This window comes from Macrobrachium rosenbergii, chromosome 12, assembly GCF_040412425.1.
Source record: "Macrobrachium rosenbergii isolate ZJJX-2024 chromosome 12, ASM4041242v1, whole genome shotgun sequence".
NCBI lineage: Eukaryota > Metazoa > Arthropoda > Malacostraca > Decapoda > Palaemonidae > Macrobrachium > Macrobrachium rosenbergii.
The window spans coordinates 25,462,246-25,485,773 of NC_089752.1; positions in this window are offsets into that span (position 1 = coordinate 25,462,246).

Consider the following 23,528-nt stretch of genomic DNA (forward strand, 5'->3'; position numbering starts at 1 on the left):
TTTGGCACGAAAAGGTTGTGAAATAATGCTGCTCTCCCCCGAGCAGACTTCTTGATGAAACCGTAGGTTTTATATACACCTGTCAGTTTTGTCTCCGCCAAACTCCGCCTCATGTGGCTTTTTTCTGGCTCGAAAGGTTATAGCAATCGCTATATGCTCTCTCCGAGCAGGCTGCTTGATGAATCCGTAGGTTTTATTTACACCTATCGGTTTATCTCATGCCAAACGCCGCCTCATATGGCTTATTGTTGAGTCGTTTGGCACCCGGCAGGATTGCATTGTACGCTATGCTCTCTCGAGCAGGCTACCTGATGAATCCGTAGGTTTCATATACACCTGTCGTTTTACCTCCAAACTCCGCCTCATGTGGCTTATTAATGTCGCTCTTTTACGGTGTTTGGGCTCTCCGGCGAGATTCTCGGTAATCGGTAGGGAAATTTTATATCGCTTATCGATTTCCTTCCGCCAAACTCCGTCTCCGGTGAGATTACCGATAAATCAGTAGGTTTCATATACACCTATCGGTTTTCCTTCATGGCTCCGTCTCATATGACTTATTAATAGTTGCTCCTCCGGTGTTTGGGGTCCTAATTTTCCCCCTCCTGAGGCGGCCATAAGTCTCGTAACTCTAGTCTCGGGTCAGCAGCCAGGCGCGTGTAAAGTCGGAAATTCCTATGTCCTTTCGGTGGACATTTGTAATATTCCTTTCCTGGCGCCCCAGTTCTCAGTGTCGGTGCTGAAGAATTTGCTGCCCTTTGTTTACCGGAGTCCAAGAAGTTGACCCGGTGCTTTTTAAATAAGTTAGCTGTTTATTGGAGAAATTTCTGAAAGATGTTGTGGCCTTCTGTCTCGTTCTCGAACCTGTGAACACGTCCGGGGCGATAAGTAGGTGCGAGAATAAGTGAGGCAAACCTTTTCCGCGTGGCTTTCAGGAATAAAGTGGCTAACTTTTCCTTTAGAGGATTCGTTAGCTCTCATCCCCTTCTCGACGGTTCCTGGTCTACCGTCCTTAAGGTGAAATCATTTAAGAAAGACCCTTTTAAAAAAAAAAAAAAAAAACAAACAAGAAGACCCGCTCCAGGGCCCCCTCGAGGACGTCTCAGATCTCTAATCCGGTGCCGTCTACGAGTTTGGCCTCGTCTTCTGAAAGACACGGCCTACAAAGCAAGCGGTTACCACTCCTTCCTTTGTTGCAGACTCTTTTGCGGGGTCTCCTATAAGGAGCTGGTTTGGGAGTCATTGACAACCTATCAAAATATCTATCTGCCTCATGGTCCGTGCCCTTCCTTCTGGAGCATAAATCCCAAAGAGTTTAATCTCAAGACTCATTATCAATGAATCACCTGTAAATCCTGCGTTCCGAGAATTCTGTCATTCGGACACCACTCCACCTCTTTTCCTTCTCGATCTGGGGAACCTTGGCGCTTAACCTTATGCTTTCCCAGCATGAAGGCACCCCCTCCTGCATCGGGGGTGTGGGCACACGGAGGTTGGTGGAATTGTATTTCTTCCTTCCGGCCTGGTATCCCCTTATCCGGTTTTACCAGACTGTCAGAAGGAGCATGGTATCTATCTGCAAGATCCCTAAGAGCCTCATCTTCCCTAGGGCTGGGCACACTCACTCCGTTGAGAACTCTAACGAATGGCAGGTGAGAATTCCAAGTTCACGCCAGCTTTGGGGTTCACCATTGCTCTCTTTGGGAGACCTGCTTCCTACCCACTTGTGCGGATGGCAGCCCCTCTTATCAATGAGCTTGTTTCGGAGCATAAACCGCTGACGCATTTTCCGAGAAAGTTATCAGATACGTTGATAATGAATCTTCTAACCCTGACTTCGCTTTAATTTATTCAGCGTACAGCCCCCTAAACTTCCGGAGTTAATTCCCGGAAGCTGAAACAGGTGAGGTTTCTTGCCCAGGCCCTGGAATTCTTTGACTTTTAACAGAAACAATGTCTGTGGTATATAATGGCGGTTCGCTGTTTCGGGTCCCATAAACTCTCTTGTCAGGTTTTCTGCAGGTCCCGTTTATTTCATCAGTCCAGTTGACAGCTGAAAACGCATTTTCGCCAGCCACGTTCCGCCTTTGAGCGAAAAGTCTTATGAGCGGTTTCACCTGGGAATTATTCTTTCCCAGGTGGGCGTTGTTGGCTGGTCCGTCCGGGGCTACTAATGTTGCCAATCAAGTGAGCCTCCGTTCTCGTGGGTGTCTGCCCCCTATGGCCAAACAATCTGATCTTGCCGCCCCTATCCCAAGTCCGCAAGGGTTCCTGTAGTTCAAGCGCCTGCTCAGGCGGTGGTGCAGGCTCTTCAAGGTTCCTGCCTGGACAGCCGCTCCAGCCTCTCACTTTCAGCCTCCACCTTGATGTGTCGGGTTCAGCCAACACGCGTCAGCCCTTGTAATCCCCCATGTCTGCCTCCCCCATGTGCCTCCGCCGAGTTTCTTTGCTTCATACGAAAACCCAAGGAAAGAATTCTCACAGACATTCTGCCAGAGGCTCTGACCCTCAAGTTATCATAGGAGCAGGGAAGCATCCTGCTCCTCTCCCGAGAATTTGGGAAGGCATACGGCTGGGGAGGCAATCAAGCCTCCTCCCAGTAGTATTTTCATATGGGTAGGAGGCTGTACCATTTTCGGGGCCACTGGAATCCCAGTCCCTGGGCCCAGAGTAGTTATCAAGACCCGGGATGGAGCTGGCCTATCTGTCCCCTCCCCAATCAGGTTCGGTCAGTTTCGCCAAGGTTCTGGAGGACTTTGTGTATGGCCTGTCAGGATTTTCCAGTCTGCCAAGGAAGTTTCCACTTCCACTGGAAAATTTTTCCGGCGTGTCCGTTTATTTTCCTCATTCAATGCGGCAAGTCTCGCTTGCTTACGGTCTTGTGGTTCGCCTCTACTGCTCCGTGGGCCGTAACCACCTCTATAGACCTTTCCTGACTTCTTTCACATCTTGGTTGCAGGAAGGTTCTATCCCTTCTGGGATACAGACTGGGAGCAGGCATACCCCTTCATGTTCATACCTCCTCAATGCAGCCCCAGAATCTTTACCAGTTTGAGCAATACCATAGTTCAACAGCTCCCGTATTAGAAAGTTATGCTGGCATATCTAGTTGCCTGGCTCATTTGGGCACCCAGTGTCGGAATTGCCTGAGGGTACCGGTCATTATAATCGTTTTCCTAGAGTCTTTGAACTTCTATACACACGAAGAATCCCACCTGAATCCGGAGGTAGCCTTCAGTAGTTGTGAATACAGTGAGCGGAAAGAGATAGCAAGGGCAACCTAACCTTTCATCAACACAAGCCCATACCTCTCGCCGTGCCCAAGAAAAAGTCTTGGGCTCTCCAGTTTGCTTCCCCAGTGGTGGTTCTCCTTCTGAAGTCAGCTGGATTCTATATCCAGGTATGGCGAGTCAGGGACGTGTCTCCTGGTTCCTCCTGTTTGAATATTGGCCTCCGGCCTGAACGCTGTCAGGTGCTTATCAAGTCAGTTCCTCTCTTCCCCCGGCTCAGTATTCCCACCGCTCACCTCTCTGGGCGGTGGGGTGGATATTTTTGGCCCCATGAAGTACATGGAACTTGAGTGAGTCCGTTCAGCAGTTCTATATCAACGCTTTGGAGGCTGTGGCAGTCTTCCTGTCCTTGGGATCTTCTTCCTCCCAAGAGAGGATCCATTTTAGGCTGGTTCTGAAACGAAACAGCAATAGTGCGTCTGTAAAACAAGTGGGTTCAAACTGAGTTGCATCATTCAGAGTTATGTCTCATTCTTCTCCATAACCAACAGGCACAAGTGCTCTGTCTGCCACCCTTCGTAGGGGTCCAAAAGGCCACTACCTTTTCTCTATCCAGGGCCTCCCCTGGTGTCGGAATAGTCCTTAGTCGTAATCGGCCATTCAGGTAGTCCTGTGTCTTTTCCTGGTCCTCAAAGTAAGTCTGTTTGCAACCCAATTCAGCCACAAACTATCAAGCTGCCACGACTGGTATAAACTCAGCCTCGCTAAGGCCAGCCTCCTCAAAGTTCTGGTGCCCTGGCTTGGTCTTTGTGAATTTTACAGTTTGGGAGGAAACTGATATTGATCCTATTATTACTGTTTTCCTAAATTCAGTCAAGGATCCTACTCTGCTGCAGCATGGCTCTGCAGTTAAATAATCCAGCACTCTTCACATAGTTTTTGAAGCTACAGCAATGATGCGGCCGTATTGGCCCCGGGAAAGAGTGTTTTGTTGGTACCAGACTCACAGGCCCTAACTTTCATCCCTAAGGTCTGTGTTTGTCTGAGACCAGTACTCATCCGTCCAGGTTTCCTGGTCTTTGAAAATGTATCGGAGTTAGCTTGTAACCAGCAATCATCTTGTTCTTACCTTTCCTTGTTGGGAAGATCCAAATTTTTAATCAGCTTATTTAGTGCTATTTTCATGTACTGTCTGCCCTGTCTAGCGGGAACCAATCATTTTGGTTTCCCCTCTTCCAGAAGTGGTGTTTAAATTCCTCACCTAACTTTCTATCTACAGTTGGTCCCCATTTTCAGTGGTCACCTTTGAAAGTACTCTTCACAAGGTCTGTCTCTGTGCCCAGTTTCTCCTTGCAGGCTTTTTTTAGACAGGACCTCGCAATTTTGTCAGGTCCTCTTTTATTTTAAAAGGGGGAGTTACTGTCATTGTGTCTGCTATAGGCAGAGAGTATTTTCTTAATAGAAGCCTATTCAGATTCGATTCTAAAGCTCATGATCTTAAACGGTGGCCACTTACATTATTTTCATTACATGAATTTTAGGACCTTACTAATGTTTAGGTGGAATTCTCTTTCTAATGTTCAGGTGTGAAAATTCCCTAGTTTTCAATATCTCTATTTAAAGTCTTTAATAGCATAAGAATGATATTTATTTCTCTGTTATTATTTCACATTCATCGGGACCCCGATCCAGAAAAGGATTTTGACAAAGGAAAAATCTATTTCTGGGGAGGGGCCCGATGTCCCCGGTGACCCTCCACTGTTTTTCATTCTCTCCTCCCATGGTAAACATCATTCTAGTGGGGTGGGTGCTAACATGGAATGCGATTAGTGTTGCCTTGTGTACAGTCCCCGAGTGGTGCATGGGCCATCGGCACCTCTCATTCGTTGGGACTTTTGACATTAGGGAATCTTTATAGGGCAGGGTCCCGTGATTGCACACTCTCACCCTTTACCATATCGACTCCATTTCTTGGGTCGCTCTGGGGGTAGTAACCCCAGCTTTACATTTAGCTTTTCTCTGGTATCTAACCTTGGCAATTACCTGAAAATAAGTGCTGAATGGATTATTTCACCGGGCTGACACGGCCCTCCCCAGAAATAGATTTTTCCTTTGTCAAAATCCTTTTTAAGAGGGAATTTTGCATTTCCACGGTGGGTTCTGGAGCCTATTCTTGCGAAAAAGTCGGGGAGCATTGTATTGGCTAATCTGATTAAGAAAATTCCCTGTATGTTGAGGTAAGCATGATGGCCATCATATACTCAATAGTTGGGAAATGATTGATTATTCTTAAGTAGGTTACTTACTAATTAGGCAGGTTTGTTTAGGAAGGTATTGTTTGCTAAAATTCTGCGAGTTAACATGTGCTGACTATAAATTTTGCAAATAAATCTTAACACTCAATGCATCTTCCGGGTACTAGTGATTGTTTGATTACTCCCAAAGATTGTTGAAATGAACCACTGGACTGGCTTCACACCTCTCAATTAATTAACACTGGCCCCAAGAGAAAAGCGACAACATTTATTTGGTGTCCAACATAGGGCCAGTGTATTGAAAGGAGGGAGGGTAGTGGAGTTCAGCAGTTTTGAGTGGAAGGGTAGTGGGAAAAGGTTAATGGGAAAATATTTATATGATGAAGAATATAGTGACACCAGTTTTGACAATCAGGAAAATTTTTAAAATTGTTTTGTAGGATACAAAAGGTAAAGAAATTGGAGGGATTATAGCATAAAATGAGGCAGCTAAGGGAGTCCTTAAGGAAGACAGAAGTAGAAAATGAGTAGTTATGGCAGGAGAAAACAACGCTGCAGAGGATGATGAAGGAAATAAAGGAATCAGTTAGGTAACAGGTGAAGGCATGAGAGAGGAAGATGGAAGAGAAGTAGAGAAGATAGAAAGAATGTTTAGTGCAAGATTAGGATCTGGAATAGTAAAGAGTGAGGAAATGCCAGGGGCCGACGGAATAGGACAGACAGAATCAACTACGAACCAGGAGGAGGATGCAGATAGGAAAAAGATTGTAGGCAAGGATAAGGGCACAAAAGATAGGAAAGAGAAAGCTATGAAAAGTGTAAAACAAAATAAGGCCAAGAAAAAGGCAGCAATAGTACAGTATACAAGTCATGTGAGGATGGCTGTGTGTCACAAGTGGCTGAGGGAACAGATGAGATGAGGGAATGAAAGAGGTACATAGGAGCATAGTGTAGCGAAGTACCCAAGATGGGAAGTCCTACACATCTAGTGAGAGGATATAAATGACTTTTTTTTTTTTTTTTTTTTTTTAGGGAGTATGAAGTAAGAAAGATACTGCCTGGAGAAGTATGGGATAGTAAGGGTCTTTGGTTACAAGCATTGGGTGAGTCTGGAAGGTAGAATGTTACTATTGCAATACACCCTGAACACCTGAATTAGCCCAGGTTACCCACCAGCCCGAACTATCCTCGTAACTTTACCCAATAATTGCACGACCACGTACCAACGCTTACGGAAATCTTGTCAAGACTGCCCTGAAGTACCGTTGGCAACACTGCTGCAAGTCCTGTAGCCACGCTGGGCCAGGTTCCCCAATTGTTTTTATTCGCTTCGTTGCATGGATGTTTCCTGCTTCAGGCGACTTGGTTATTAGCCCGACCCCCATATACTGACCTTTGCTTTTGATTACGACTTGGATCGAATTTTCACCCTCTTTCTCCTAGATTGATTGTTGCTTGGCTTTGATTTCCTTTCCGGCCTGACTCTGGCTTGTTTTTTGATTCGTGATGATAACTGTCAGATAAGAAGACGACTTCTTGGATAGCACAACGGGTTTCAACTTTGACTACAACTGCAACCGACACTGCAACCGCTGGAGACGCCGCAACTCACTGATCGTGCACAGCTTGCAAACGGAGGATGAGTACCTGAAACATGACAGACATTCAGTTTGTATAACTTTGTAGGAAGGTACAATGTAGCTTAACACTCTGAGATGTGACCGAATGTGCAAATCATGGTCAAAGGAGCAGATGGAAGTTATGTTACATAGAAAGTCCTTAGCTGTCTCTGTTTAAACGTAGGGAACCAGCTGCAGATACTCAGAATTTAGATAAAGAGGCTTAGAGACGGGGAGTTGTTTAGGAAACTAAGAGATAAATTATCAGCTAGTATGACAAAATTTATTTGCTAGCTTTATGACTAAATTATCAGGAATTAAAGAACAGAATATAGAAAAATGGAAACAGCAAACAACTGTTCTTTTTCAGCCCTATGCCTGTTCCAGAACCAGCTAACGGGTGCCAGGGGTCATGGAGAACCACAAACCTTAAAGGTAGGATCACATTGGCCCCCGGCGCGGAGTAGGCAGTGTTAGTAGCAGATTTCCCCTTTCTTCGGATAACGTAAGTCCAGAGGTGAATCTAGATTTAGGTTTGGACGTAGACGGACAGGGATAGTGAGGTAGCAAAGAGTGTAGGGGAGAAGTTGAAGGTGCAGCCTCTGGATCAGTAACTAAGGCTCCAGAATCTCTTTTAGATCCAACAGCGGTCCTGTTTCCGGCTGCAGTCTCTTTGCAACAAATGCTGCTAAATTGATTGAGGAAATTGCAGACGCAGTATTAAGTCTTCCAGGCTCGGGAAGGGTTGGAGGATTTCCTTCCTCTTCTAGAGTTCCTTTTCCCTTTCTGGGGACAGATTCTCCTTGGCTGGCAACCATCCATTTGATAGGACATTAAATGTAGCAGGAATATAATGCCACTTACTTGGGCTTCCTAAAGGGTATAGGTCATTGGTATAGTAAGACAGTGTTTCCAATTTAGGTTTTTCGAATATCCATGACCATGTAATAAAGAATTTCCCAGAATTCACAAATGATGTATTGCAGGATTATCAGGGAGGACAGGAATCTGTATATTTTCTTTCTCTAAAATCTATGGCCTCATCTGTAACCCCAGATTTCTCTAATCCTCTAAGGCTTCCAAACCCTCTTCCACTACTCTTTCTCAGCCTTCTTTTGTAGCCACCTTCGGGGAACTTTCCACTTCAGTAGCTCATCCGCATCTATGCCTCAGTGGGTTTGTTCTCCATACCATAATGGCGAACCCATTACATTGCAGGCTACTAACATTGTTTTCTCGGTAGCTGGCGGTGCGCCTACTACAGCCTTAATCTCTGCGGTTCCGGATAGTTTCCACTATTCCTCCAGTACCTAACATGTCTAGTATTTCGCCTTCTCCTTTTCCTTCTGGTTCGGGTACGTAATCTTCCCCTTCAAAACCTTCGAGTTCTGGGACCAATGGGAACATTCTCTACTTGCCTAACATCGTTGGACGTGAGCTCATTAGTAACTAGAGTGTGGCTTCTTCTTTCCTTCCTCCCTTGGTTCCTCCCTTTTCAAATTTTCTGACAGTTTCACTCTGTTCTTCCAGCTAAGGTAGGCCTTGTAGGTTCGGGTTTTGATTTTGGGCAATCAGGTACCCTTTTCCTTGTCTTCTAGGTATGGACCTTCTGTTCGGATCCCCAGCCCCATGCGACCCTACTACATCTGGTGTTGTGGACTCTCCACTCTCAGGAGTGGGCGTTGTCCGTCTCGTGTGACCTCGACCCAGGTGTTCTGTCATCATCTTTAGTGGGTGCAAGCGGTACAACCTATTTCTGACAAATCCCAGGACTTTGGGGGAACGATTCGTCGGGTGTCTGTATTGGCGCACCCAGGAGTGTTCGTTCGATCATCAGATACTACGCTTGTTAGTCAGCCTGTCTCATTTCTCCGGCTCGCTCAGTCAGACCATTTTGACAAAGACTGTTCCTGCAAAGAAGAGGATCAGATACCTGAGGCTGGGTCTTCCTCGCCAGTGAGTCCTAATATAGAGATTGTTGACTTATTCAAATTGCTGTATCCGGCAGTCTAAGGCTCAGGGTGAGCCGATACAGCAGAACCAAGCGATGTTCGAGTCGCTTTATGCAACTAAACCGGGATGGTAACACAATCACCAAAGAATCTGGTCTGGTTTGGCAGGGTCAACAGGCTTTGAGAGGGGGCTGACAATAGGTTAGCAGTAGTAGTAGGGTTGGGCAAGCAGGGTTCAGCTTTGCTTCCTGTTTGAAGGGCTTTATCGGTCGCTGGTAACCCTTCTGCAGGTGTTAGGTGCGCTAAACGAATCGGGTAGAGGCACTCCCATCTCGGGTTCCATCTTTGAACCGTCTCGATCTATTTCTGCAGCCAGGGAAGCCAGCATATTAGAAGACACCTTCCGCAATCAGTCGGAGGCGCTTTCACATACTATGTGATGCTATCCGGTCTGATGGGATTCCTCAAACAGGACAGTTATCTCCATTTGACCCGACACTTTCGGCAACCCTACCGTCAGTGTCCATGGGGCTTGCACACCAGGCTAACGCTCTCTGCAGGATGCACTACCTTTTAGGAAGAAGAGGAGGGACTTTTACCAATCATCTGCCACCCCATTTTCCAGACATTCACAAGAGGGCACTGCTGAGGGTCTGGCGCCTCAGCAGCAGCCTGTTCAGAGAGGAAGACATGTCGGCTATGACTTCAACTCTGCTTGTCCTACATCGCTGGAATCACAACAGGCAATGATCAGGGTTGCAGCTCAGACTGCATAGATCTCCAAGAGGCTAGAATGTCCTCTCCTTCGAAGCGCTCTTGCTCTAAGTCACGGGAGGTTCTCCCTAAAAGAGCACGATTTGTTGCCAAAACCTTCTAGTTCTGGCCCGGATCCAAACCTTCCAGTCGCAAAAAGGTTTTTTTTCGGAGATAGGAGACATTCCCCTCAAGCTGGTAACAGTAGGAGGTTGCCTTGCCCTATGCTGGGACATCTGCAGGATTGGGGCATGGAGAGTTGGGTAGTGGAGGTCTTGGAGAGGGGTTACAGAGTCCCTTTTCATTCTTGTACCCCTTATCCAACACACCAGTACATCTTCCCAGTTACCCCCCTCTTCCATCAGGGATTAGCTTTATGGCAGAGATTCAAGCCCCTTTTAGGAGAAGGAGCCTTAGAGTGAGCTCCGCCTTCTCCAGGGTTCACAGCTGATCTTCGTCATCCCAAAGCAGGAGGTGATCTTGAGACCGATCATAGACCCTCAGGTTCCAACAAGTTTGTAACCTCATCGAGAATTTCCTATATGGAAACTTCCCAGTTATGCTGCGGTCGGTTCAGAGGGAAGACTGATGATTTCAGTGACCTCGGGACGCTTTATCTCCATATTCCAATTCATCAGGAATCTCGAAGTTCTTCTTTTCTCGTGTCCAACTGGAACATTTCAGTTCAAAGTCCTCTGCTTCGTCTGACCACAGCACCTCAGGTATTCACGAGGGTGATGGTCTCCCTGTCTCGGGATCGCGGCATCGCCGGGCTTCCGAATGAGAAGATACCTCGACGATTGGTTGATTCAAGTCACCCAAAGACGAGGCTCTGTAGGCGAGGATTTTCTACTGAACTTATGCCAGGAGTTAGCATAAGAATCAATTTAGACAAGAGTTCTTTCCAACTCAAGTAAAGACGCACCTGGGAATGACAATTCAGACGCCACATTTGAAGGCTTTCCGACAGAGTGAGCTTACTTCTAGCAATTTTAAGCCAACTGGAAACTTTCATGTCAAGCAAAGCGCAACCTGTGAGCTGCGGAAAGGCCTGGGGCGGATGGTCTCTATCCCTTCTTTAACAGGTCTCGCCTCCGATGCTCTGCAGAGGTGTCTCAGGAATCGCTGGGACTTTCGGAAGAAACGCGCTAATAGTCTGGGGACGATTTCTGCCTGAAGGGATCTTAGGTGGTGGTCAGAAGAACAACTTCTGACCACCGGCGTATGGTTGGACTCCTCTTCAGACGCATATCTGTACACAGATGCTCGATCAGGGTTGGGGTGCAACCCCAGGAATGCCAGCCCAGGGCCTTGGAGGGATCTGGATCGGGAGGAGTCCATAAATTACAGAGAATTAAGAGCAGTCGAAGAGGCGCTGAATCACTTTGCAGAACAAGTAACAACAAGACCGGGTAGGCATTGTTCTGGCGACAATGTTACAGCAGTATCTATCTCAAAAAGGAAGGGGGACTGAGATCACTGGTGTTGAACGATGGCAGAGAGAGTTCGCTGGCGCGAAGAACATACAGTTTCCACCATTCTGTAGTTCGTAGTGGGAAAGCTCAACGCCTTACGGATGCCTGAGCCAGATCTCAGGAAATTTCTGGAGGGGAATGGACATTATGCAGGACGAGGTGCAACTGCCGTGCTCAAGAAATGGCTTTCAGACGGTAGATCTTTTTCACCAGGATGAACCACGCTCCAGTTTACTCTCCCCGGGACAGACGCAATGTTGCACTCAATGGACAATTTACAGGGTTCATGCTTTTTCCTTCCCTTCGTCGATACAGGAAGTGTTAGCAAAACTCAGAATCTGCAAAATCACCAGATGACATTGATCTGCCCGCTTTGGCCCCAGAGACCTTGGTTTCCGGACCTCCTGGACCTGTTAACAGAAATTCCAGTATTCCTCCCAGAGAGATTTACTCAAACAGCCGCACTTCCACTGGAACCTCCGCATGAAGCCAGGCGTGGAGACTCATCCAGCCGAGCGCCCGCCATGCAGGACTTAAAGCAGTGGCTAAACAACTGTCTCTCTGCCTAAGAATTCAACCAGAAAGTTATACCAGGCTAAGTGAGCAATGTATCAAGGGTGAGATAAAAGCCGGAAACAAGGACATTCTATTTCGCTACCTCAACGGTTTTGAAAGTAGCAGACGCCTTACATTTTAAGGAGACAAGAAAAAAAGAAACTTTCCTTCTCAACAATTGCTGGGTACAGGTCAATGCTAAGTAGTATGTTCCGTTTTCACCGAATCATCCAGTAAGATTCTCCATGACCTGTTGGAAGTTCTTTAAAACAGAGCCCAATTTGCTTCAGGCCCTCGTGACGAAGCGGTTGTATTGAGTTTCCTAAAATCGGGCAGCCTTTCGAACCTTTAGAGTTCTTTGCCCCTAAGGCAATTAACTAAGAAAGTCCTTGTTTCTAATTATGCATGACGCCCAATAGGTTTGAGAGATTCAGGCGATATCCAGGACAGTCTCCCTTCTCGAAAGGTTATTTTTCATCTCAGATTTACCAGAATTCGTGGCAAAGTCAGAATCGGAAATGAACTGGTTATTTGAGCATTCAAAGTCACATCCTAGAAGACTTTGTAGTATGCATGCTGCAAGAAATGTTGTTATGCCCAGTGAGGGCTTTAAAGCCCACCTGTCTCGGACCGAGAACTTTTGCCCGCCAGAGAACGTTATTCGTCTCCTCCCAAATGCTTCACGCTCAATCTCTATAAACGCAATCAGTTTCTTCTGTGGGAAGTCATTCAACACGCGTCAGAGGGACTCTTCTTCTTCGAACCTCAACTTCGCTCGCCCGCCCAAAGGCACATAGCATCAGGAGGAATGACTACATCGCCGCCTTCCTTAAGAATTATTCCGTCGACAATCCCAGAAGCGGCCACTTTGAAATCAGTGTCAAGTCTTTACAACCTTTTACCCTTCAGAGACATCCAATTTTCGTCAGGGAAGGGTTACCACTCAGTCAACAGTGGCAGCCAACACGATATTGTAGGTAGGGATAAGATCGGGGTGGAGGGAAAATTAGGGTTTCAAGATATGGTAGGAATTGGGAATTTTGAATTGATCAGGAGCTATAGGGTAAACATAGGTGGATATTAGCACGATGTAAATAGACTGAGCCAGATTGATAGGATTTTCTTCAACACCCCCCCTCTTTTGTACAGGTGTCGGCTGTATCATACCGCGAAGACCAAGAGACCACACATTCAACTTTTCCTCCATACATGCGAGGCTAACAGCTGGCCACATGGGTGGTTCGTCCACCTTCCATACATGAGAGTGGATTGGCCACATGGGGAGTTTCATCATCCTCCGATACATGAGTGCTTTGATTAGCCACATGGGAGGTCACGTTTCACTATGCATGAGAGGCTTTGATTAGCCGCGATGGTAGGTTAGTTTTGCTACCTCTCATCCATGAGGAGGTTTGAATACCATCAGAGGTGTCGACCAGACAGTACCGAGACTCGAGACTGATGCCGAGGGTACTCTCTCTCTCCAGGCATTCTCTCCTGCCGAGTGGATAACCAGGTTGGGCTGAAATTAGATTGATCCCACCTCCATAAAATTTTGTTAATCGGGCTAATTCAGGTGTTCAGGGTGTGTATTGCAATATGAAGTTTTCATAATAAAACTAAGAAAAACTAATATTGTAATACCTATCTGAATGATTCCCCTCCTCCTCCCCACTTCAATTTGATTAGTGATAAGCAATTGGGGAACCCGGCCTCGTGCGGCTGGGACTTGCAGCAGTGTTGCCAACGGTAGTTCAGGGAACTCATCTTGACAAGATTTCCTGTAAGCGTTGGTAACGCTGAACAGTTAATTACCCAATTATTGGGTAAAAAGTTACAGGGATAGTTCAGTTGTTCAGGTTGGTATTACAATATTAGTTTTATTATGAAAACTTCGTTTTATCAAACAATCATGAGTGTAGGAACACAGAGAGGATTGAAGTTGTGAAAGAGAAGATAATTGATCTGGTGGGAAGAGTGAAAGTGGGAATAAGGTATAAGCAGAAGAAAGAGTTTGAATATGTACAGACCCAATAAGGTGGTTGTGCCATCAGTGCACCTCATGGGGTGCACGGCAGGCATTACTTAAGGTTCTTTCCAGTGTCCCTTCAGCTCCTACCTGCGACCCCTTTTATTCTACTTCCGTTCATATTCTCTTTCTTCCATTGTACCTTCCACGCTCACCAAACAATTAATTCATAGTGCAACTGCAATGTTTTCCTCTTGTTACACCTTTCAGGCCTTTTTACTGGCAATTTCCATTTCAGTGCTGAATGACCTCAGGTCCCAGCACATGGCCTTTGGTCTAAATTCTGTTCTATTCTATTCTGGCTACTGTTCCAGATCATGTGGCAGAGTTAATAATTGCAAAGCAAAGGGAAAAGATGAGATGGAGGAATGAGCAATTGAAGTGTAGTAATGTGCTGAGAGTTAATGGAGGATTTTGAATTTGGAAAAAAAAAAAAAAGTTGAAGCGAGACTACAACCGTATATGGGGAGAATGCTTGAATTGCAGGATAGAAGTGAGCATGGGTCATACCAAAATGCAGTGGTAGGCTATTCTTTGGGGACTTGGAATGACTTTGTAAGAGGACCTACAAGTATGGAATGAATACAGACTGTAGGGATGACAGATGAATGAGAAGTAAAATGCATTGTAGGAATGATAGCAGTATGGATTATAGGAATGCTGTAAGTATGAGCAGTAGTAGTAGGACAAAGCAGAGTAGAAGCAGGAGTGACAGTTTTAGACAAAGTGCAAGTAGGAAAAGTGCACATCATGGGGTGCACAGCAGGCATTACTTAAGGTTCTTTCCAGTGTCTCTTCAGTCCCTATCTGCAACCCCGTTTATTCATTTTACTATACTTCCGTTCATATTCTCTTTCTTCCATTGTACCTTCCATGCTCGTCTAACAATTGATTCATAGTGCAACTGCAATGTTTTCCTCCTGTTACATCTTTCAGGCCTTTTTACTGGTAATTTCCATTTCAGTGCTGAATGACCTCAGGTCCCAGCACATGGCCTTTGGTCTAAATTCTATATTCTATTCTGGCTACTGTTCCATATCATGTGGCAGAGTTAATAACTGCAAAGCAAAGGGAAAAGATGAGATGGAAGAATGAGCAACAGAAGGGGAATGATGTGCCAGTAGGTAATGGAGGATTTTGAGTATGAAAAAAACAAAAAAAAAAGTTGAAGTGAGAAACAGCCATATATGGGGAGTATGTTTGGATTGCAGGATAGAAGTGAGCATGGGTCATACCGAAATGCAGTGGTAGGCTATTCTTTGGAGACTACGAATGATTTTGTAAGAAGGCCTAAGAAGTATGGAATGAATATAGACTGTAGGGATGGCAGATAAATGAGAAGTAAAATGCACTGTAGGAATGATAGCAATATGGATTATAGGAATGCTAGAAGAATGAGAAGAAGCAGTAGTAGGACAAGGCATAGCAGAAGCAGGAGTGATAGTTTTAGACAAAATGCAAGTAGGAACAGAAATAGGCAAAGGCGTGTCGCTGATAGAGATTAAATGTTATAGGTGTGGAACAGAAGGATGTTGGGTAAGTGAATATAGGTGGACATTAGGAGCCTGTTTTGTGTGTGGTAAAGTACTACATTAGGTGAGGGAAAGTAGAGGTGGAGACAGTCAAATGTTTAAATTTAGGAAGTTAAGAAATGTAGCAAAAACTGAATCACAAGGGGATGCAGATGTCTGCAGAAATTGTGGTAGAACAGGTAGTTTTACCACATTTCCACACCAATAACTTCCACGCTTGCCTAAATTTTATGTTAATTCACCCATCTGTAAAATCTAATGTGTATTTTACTGTCTAAAGATCGTTTGCCGTAAACATGTTGACCGGATAACCTAAATGTTTATCATTACATGGGTCTCTTGACATGCCACAACATTAACTGATAATGAGACTATTACTGTATATATAAACATTTAATGCATTCACAATATCACTTTGCAAAGAACTTTCCTTATCAAGTTAATCTCAATCACTTTTAACAATTATTAAAACAATTCTAAATAGATTTAAGTTACTTTAATTAGATGGAAACCTACAGCTGTTACTCTGTTATTGTCTACATTCGATGTGTCAATTAAGATATTATTGTCTACATTCAATGTGTCAATTAAGACGTCACTCCTCGATCAACTTCTACTGCTTCATAAATTGTTGCATAAACCATTCTTTGATGGTTCTTTATTCTCTCATTATTATATGAGCATACTGTTTATATAAAAATGCAAATGACCGAGAATATAGGTCAATAAATCACATGATATAAGAAAATAATATATTTGACCACAAGAAACCCTCCAAAGAGTGTGGGCATTTTTTCCACACTTGGTGTGGCAGATTGTAAAATGAAGATGCCACTTCTGCACCCGATCATCTTGTTCATGAAAACTTCCACACCGGAGGCCACACTTTCACATTTCAGCAACACTGAGGACAGGTCATTTTGCCTGGATACTTGATAGGCTTAGGACTAAGTGTACAATATGTGGGATACTAGGCCACGTGGGGGGAGTGTGTAGGAAATCGAGTATGAGTCAAACTACAAGGCGAGATCATAAAGTATCAGGACTGTTGCTTATAGTAAAGGAGCTAAAATATGCAGAATGAGGCCACTTGGCACAGATTGACCTTTACCTCCAGTGTGTGTGCACACTAAGTTTTCAGCATCCTTGCACACTTCTGCTCTTTGCAGCAGTGCTTGGAAGGAACATGTGGTGTGTGGTCGTTGCACTGACTATCATGGAGAAAGTTGAGCAGAGAATCTGCATCAGATTTTGCCAAAAGCTTGGCGATACCTGTGCACAGGTCTACGCAAAGTTGCAAAAAGTGTATGGAGAGGAGTGCATGAGCCACCCAAGAGTGTATGAGTGGCTCAGACATTTTTAAGATGGCTGACAAAATGTCGATAGTGACATACATTCTGGGAAACCGGCAACAAGCAAAACAGAAAAAAATCATTTTCTTTGACTACAAGAGATTTCTTCATCATGAGTATGCTCCACCTGGTCAGACAATAACAAAAAAAGAAAAAGAGTACAGTACTACTGTGCTGTGTTGTGGCATTTGCGGGATGCTATTCGTCGAAAAAGGCCTGAATTGCATGCGTCTGGTGAGTGGCAATTGCACCGTGACAGTGCACCTGCCCATTCAGCACAGCTTGTGCAGTGGTTTTTGGTCAATCACAACATGCCCCAGGTCCAACAGCCACCATATTCCCCAGATCTCGCCCTTTGCAGCTTATTCCTCTTTCCGAAAATCAAATCCCACTTGAAAATAAGAAGATTTCAAGACATCAAGGAGATCGAAGTGAATGCGACGAGACAGCTGCTGATTATCCCAGAAAATGATTTCCAGGAATGCTTCCATCAATGGAAACGGCGCTGGATAAAGTGTGTGGCTTTTGAAGCAGACTACTTTGAAGGAAATTAAATGCTAAAATGGTAGGTGTTGTAGTTTTCTTTTTATAGCACCAGTCCTGATACTTTATGATCACACCTTGTATGAATGGGGCAAATGGAGAGTGGAGTCAGGGAAATGGAGTATAAAGAGGGTTTGTAGAGATGAATCTTCATCTGTGGTTGAAATTACGAATGGATGCAGGCAAGAGAGAGTAGAAGAGAGTATGAATAGGCTAGAGGAGAGAGTGCTAGAAGAGAAAAAGTTAGTTTTAGTAGAGACAGTTCAAGACTAAGAAGAAAAAGGGAAAAGGAAGGAAGAGGAAAGATACAAGTAATGTAAGCATAGGAGTACAAGGTGAGTTAGGTGAGATAGATAATGAACTAGATCATACATTTGGTATTTGTATATTTCCTATTAAGAAGACGACGTCTATATCATAGTAGGCAATGATGATTTAGATGGGATGAATACCGTGCAGGAAGCATCAGATAATGTTGATAAGACAGAAACTGAAGTTTCAGGGATTTAGATAAAGTAGTCTGATAGTAGGGGAAATTTAGAACAGTTAGCTAGATATTGGGTTGGACTGGGTGGTAGTAGTAGGACAGATTTTAGTAATACAGTAGAAAGTATGAGAAGTGAAGACAGTAGTAAGGACGGAGGTGACAATGATTGATTAACCAGTAGTCTGTTTACTAATTTTTAGCCTGTGACAATGTTTTGCTGGATAAAATTTTATGAAAAGGTAAGGGCAAAATCATATGATTGGGTTAGCTTGAATTGTGAAGTGAGAACAAGGCTGACAGCAGAGAGGACTCTGGTGGCCATTTATTAGCCAGTTTGTGTGCATCAATTTAATCATTTAAAAATTTGTTTGTCAAATTTTTACATTTTTAATTTAATGTCCTTGTTCTCACTGCTGTTAGAATTTAATCAAAACCCTCTCTCTCATTGCAGTCTTGCTGTGGTGAGGGAGATCACCTTGATGTAAAAGTATGACTGCATTGCCAGGAAAGTGGGTTTGGTTAAGAATGCAGGAACTGAACAAGGGCAGTAAGTACCTGACTAGAAATGAATAGAAACTGCCTGCTCCACCCAAATAAACCTCACGGCTGTTGGCCAATATTTGAGAGACTGTGGTAGTGTGTGCTATATGTTGTAGCAGTGATTGTGAACAAGCTCGAGTTGTCTTTTTCAGACTATGTATGTTGGTGCAAGTTAAGCTGTTATATGAGTGCTCTCTGAATGAACATTTATGATAGCTTTATAAGCAATTGCATTGACACAGCTACACATCACTGCAATCTAAATGCACCATGCATCCAAAACAGAAGCAGATTTATGTAACGCTTGATTTGACATATGTGCCTGTGATAGGACTGACTTTGTATTTTCATAAGATTACTGTCACAATTTTTTAAAGATAGAGTTATAGGGTATTTTTGCAAGCTGGGTGATAAGATCAACAACTGAAGTGTTTTGGTTAGTCTGATTAGGAAAATGACAAATTTATCAAATTAGTTCATATATTCCATAACTAAAAAACCTGAGGTCTCAACATTAGGGATGCAGCCCTAGCCAAGATAAGCCGCTCGGTGGATGTGGACTCTGTTGTCGATCTGGAATGGGGATATTTTGGAGTCCCAGTTGTTGTTACCTGAGGATAAGTTGGAAGCTGCCATCGATAGACGCCGTACGGACACTAACGACAGGCTTGTTCAGCAAGCTGTTAGTAAGTCTAATGTGAGTCGGTCTAACGTTGCAAGGCAGACTCAACAGGCTCTGCAAAAGAATTTCTTAAGATCTACTCCTACCCCTAAACCTACTCAGCATGCTCCATCAATGAAGAAACCATCCCAACAGCAGCCCTTTCAGAGTTGACCTGCAAGAGGAAGGGGAAATGGGCAGAGGCAGGGGTACAAGATGATAGAGTGGGTGCCTCTCCCCGCTTAGTGCCACCAGTTGGGGGGATGCCTGGTGAGCCATTGGACTGTGTGGCAGAGATTTGGGGTGGAGCCGTGGGTAGTAGATGTCCTGAGGATAGTTTATCTACTAATATTTAACTTCACTCCAACTCTTTCAGATCACCCTCTACCACACCTTCTTACAATCCGGGATTGCAGAAACATCTCATTTTGCAAGAAGTGAAGAAAATGATGGAGAAGGAAGCAGTAGAGCAAGTAACACTTCCTTCAGTGGGCTTCTACAACCAGATCTTCCTTGTACCGAAGGCCAATGGTGATTGGAGTTCAGTAACAGACCTGTCATCATTGAACTTTTTTGTCAGGAAGACGAGGTTGAAAATGGAGTCTTCGAAGATGGTCTTGGCAGCCATCAGAGAAGGAGACTATATGCTGACCATAGATCTAAGGATGCATACTTCCAGATCCCACTCCACCACTCATCATGGAAATTTCTTCAGTTCGGTCCTGCAGAGCAGGTGTTTCGGTTCAAGGTGCTTTGTTTTGGCCTGACAACATCCCAAGTGTTCACAAGAGTGTTCACGCTGGTGTCGACATGGGCTCATGCCCAAGGGATCAGACTGATAAGATACCTGGACGATTGGCTGGTCCTGGCAAAATCCCAGAAGTTACTTCAGGACAGAGATCGGATGCTTCAGTTTTGTCACATCCTAGGCATTGGGAGAAATCGAATCTGGTCCCCAGTCAAAGGATTTTGTACCTGGGTATGATTATAAACGCAGCACAGGCGAGAGTTTTTCAACCTAATCAGAGAGTAGAGAAGTGCAAGAATGTGACTGTGCCCTTTCTGTCCGAGAAAACAACCAGCAAAGCAGTGGCGAGTAGTTCTGGGACTACTAACTTCTCTAGAGAAATTAGTTCTGCATGGACGTCTACATATGCAGTCGATACAGTGGAGACTGAAGGAACTTTGGTCTCCAGAAACAGATCACCCTCACATGAAAGTTCCTCTGTCTCTGGAGGTGAGGAAAGAAATGCTGTGGTGGTTGGACAACAACAATTTAACAGCAGGAGTGTCTCTCAATGTGGCCTCTCTGGATCTTCTGTTATTCTCGGATGCTTCGGCAGAAGGTTGGGGTGCTCATCTAGATTAATTGATTATGAAATTTAGGTCTTGAAGACCAAGCGCCAGAACCCATCAGGATTATTCAGCACCACAATGAAAGTGAAATATGTAAATTAATGATATGATTGATAATGAATAGGTGAATGATGACATACTAGTAAAATTCAGTGTTGTTAATGAATAAGTGAATGATGAGATGCTAGTAAAATTTAAGTCTTAAAATATGAAAATAAAAAATGAAGAATGATATTAGATAAAACCAACAAAAAATAAATATATATTAAACTTTTATAATTAAGGTATATACTTAGTACTGTATACAAAATCACAATTTTTAAAAGTAAATTGCATTTTTCCCAACTATATAAACCTGAGGTCATTTACATTAGGAATTACTTTCAGTGTAGGCTGGAGACGGTGGTTAGGCAGTTAACTACTGTCCGGGAGGCAGGGGTACCGCCTGACCAGATGTAAACATTCCAATTTGCCTTTCGGCCCAGGTATCAGGTTGAGGGGTAGCATGAGGTGGGTATGAAATGTAATGTAAAGGACCTTGGGTTTGTATAGATAGGAAAAATACAATTTACTTTTAAAAATTGTGATTTTTTCCGACACGATATACAAACCGTTGGTCCTTTACATTAGGAAGACTCACTGGTTGGAGGGAGGAATCTGAGTGTGTCTCTTTGAACTGACTGGCGTTCACCACACCTTGTCTTCCCTTACTGGTCGATAGAGCGAGGAGGGGAAAACTGCCTCTGACAAAACGATTGGGTTGTATGATACACGGGATCAGTTGTCAGACTTCTGGATCCCTTTGCATGAAAGAGGAATCGTCAGTTCATGCAAAGCAGGCTAGGAAGAACTTGGAGTCGGATCACATTAAGGCAATCACAGGCATTGGGTTTGTCTTACTGTCATGGTCTCCTTAACCCCCTTGCAAGGGGAAGGAGTGGGGTTGTTTCTATAAACCTGAACGGAAAATAGAATGGGAGCTCTGTTGGTGCTTACCTGCATCAACACTGCCAGATCCAGCATGTAACGGCGTCTGCTCTCTGCCCGTGGGAAGAGAGCCAGGATGGGGAGAAAGAAGAGAGGCCAGTCACTCCACATTCATTCTCCCAGTCACAACCATACATCGTAGGCGAGATGCATCCTGTCCTGTTAGAGGAGCCAGGTAAGCTACACAACTTGTTGAGCAGCCACCACAGGACCCAAGGAAAAAGCATCCAAGCACTTGTGAGCAACATCCCAGAGGTAGAAGGAGGTGAAGGTGGTCTGTTGGGACCACACACCTCCCTTCAGCACCTGTAGAACCAACATGTTCTTCCGGAATGCGAGGGACAGACCAATGCTGCGGACTTCGTGAGCTCTCGGACGAGGCGTACTGGTGTTATCTTCTCCAGCAGCAGAATACGCTCTCCTTATTGTCTCACGAAGCCAGAAGAGATCATGTTCTTGGACAATTCTTTCTTGGTCGAGCCTGTACTAACAAAGAGTTGTCGACGTTCAGGCTGGAGACGTCGAGTCCTCATCAGATAGCGCCGCAGCACTCTAACAGGACACAGTAGCATCTCGTCTGGTTCATTAGCTACAAAGTCTTCTAGGGAGGGGATCGTGAAGGACTCAAACTGTGCGTCAGGGACCGAAGGATTCTGAGTCTTCGCCACGAAATCGAGTGTAACTGATCCCCATCCCCTCGAGTGTTTAACATCGAAGGAAAGTCTGTGTAGTTTGCCAATTATTTTCGCCAATGCCAAGGCCAGCAGAAAGACGGTCTTGAGCGTCAGATCCCTGTCTGACGACTCTCATAAAGGCTCGTACAGTGCATGAGTCAGGCTCCTTAGAACGAGAGTCACATCCCACGCAGGGGACCCTGAGATCCCTGGGTGGGTAAGACCTTTCGAAGCTTCTCATCAGTAGGGAAATCTCGAAGGAGGAAGAGATTTCTACTCCTTTCAGCTGCAAGACTAGGCCGAGTGCGGCGTGGTAGCCTTTTACAGCTGAAACAGAGAGAAGCTTCTCTCGGCGAAGGAAGACGAGGAAGTCCTCGACCTGCTGAACAGTAGCTCAGACCGGAGAGATACCCGGTCCACGACATCAACCATGGAAGACAGACCACTTCCCCTGGTATACAGCTGCGGAGGATCATCTGAGGTACCAGGCCATCTCCGTTACTGCGCGACGCAAAAAGCCTCTTGCTCACAGGAGATGGTGGATAACCTCCAGCCGTGAAGACACAGGGACTGTACTGCCTGGTGGTACCGCTAAATGTGGGGTTGACACAACAGGTTGGGCCATTTAGGTGCCACCAGAATCATTCTGAGATTTGGGGTAATCATCACTTGGCTGATCACTCGGCGAGTCAGACAGAACGGAGGAAAGGCGTAGGCGTCAAGGTTGTCCCACAAGTGCTGGAACGTGCCCTCCTTAGAGGCCCATGGGTCCGGCACGACAGAGCAGAAGACCTGGAGTTTTCTGTTGCGCCGGGTGGCGAACAGGTCAATGACTGGCTGCCCCCACAGGTCAAATAGCCTTTCCATGACTTCCGAGTGAAGAGACCATTCGGTTCCGATGACCTGATTCTGGCGGCTGAGCTTGTCTGCCATGACATTCCTCTTGCCTTTAATGTACAATCACTCAAAAATGTTTTGCAACATACTTCAAAACTTTTTGGACAACAGCTTATAATAACGACATCTGGCGCTATTTGGCAACTCAGTTGTAAGTGCATGAAACAACTGAACACCAGCGGTGGATCCAGGAAATTACCTAGTTTCCCTTAAACGGCTTTTTCTGATACTGCTTACTGTTGTCATACTTTACTTAATTAATGGATGTTACTATAATACTTCCAGGTCATTGCTGTTTCTTATGTTTTGTATTTTCATCTCTAACTTCACTATCGTTTTTTATCTCCTTCATATGAACTTTGTAGACCATTCACGACTAATATAAGTTAGACTATTAGTCTTATTAAACATCAACAAATCGACTTTTGTAAGCTTTACTTGCATTATTATTAATCAAATTTTTGAAGTGACTAATACTATGTGTTAACGAACTAGTTAAACTTAATATAAAATGTACTGAACTAAGCTAACAGATTTCAAACCGTTTTTGAATACATAGAATATAATCATGTGCACCTACACATAATATATATGTATATATATATATAATGCCATTATCATGTGTAATTTCTCA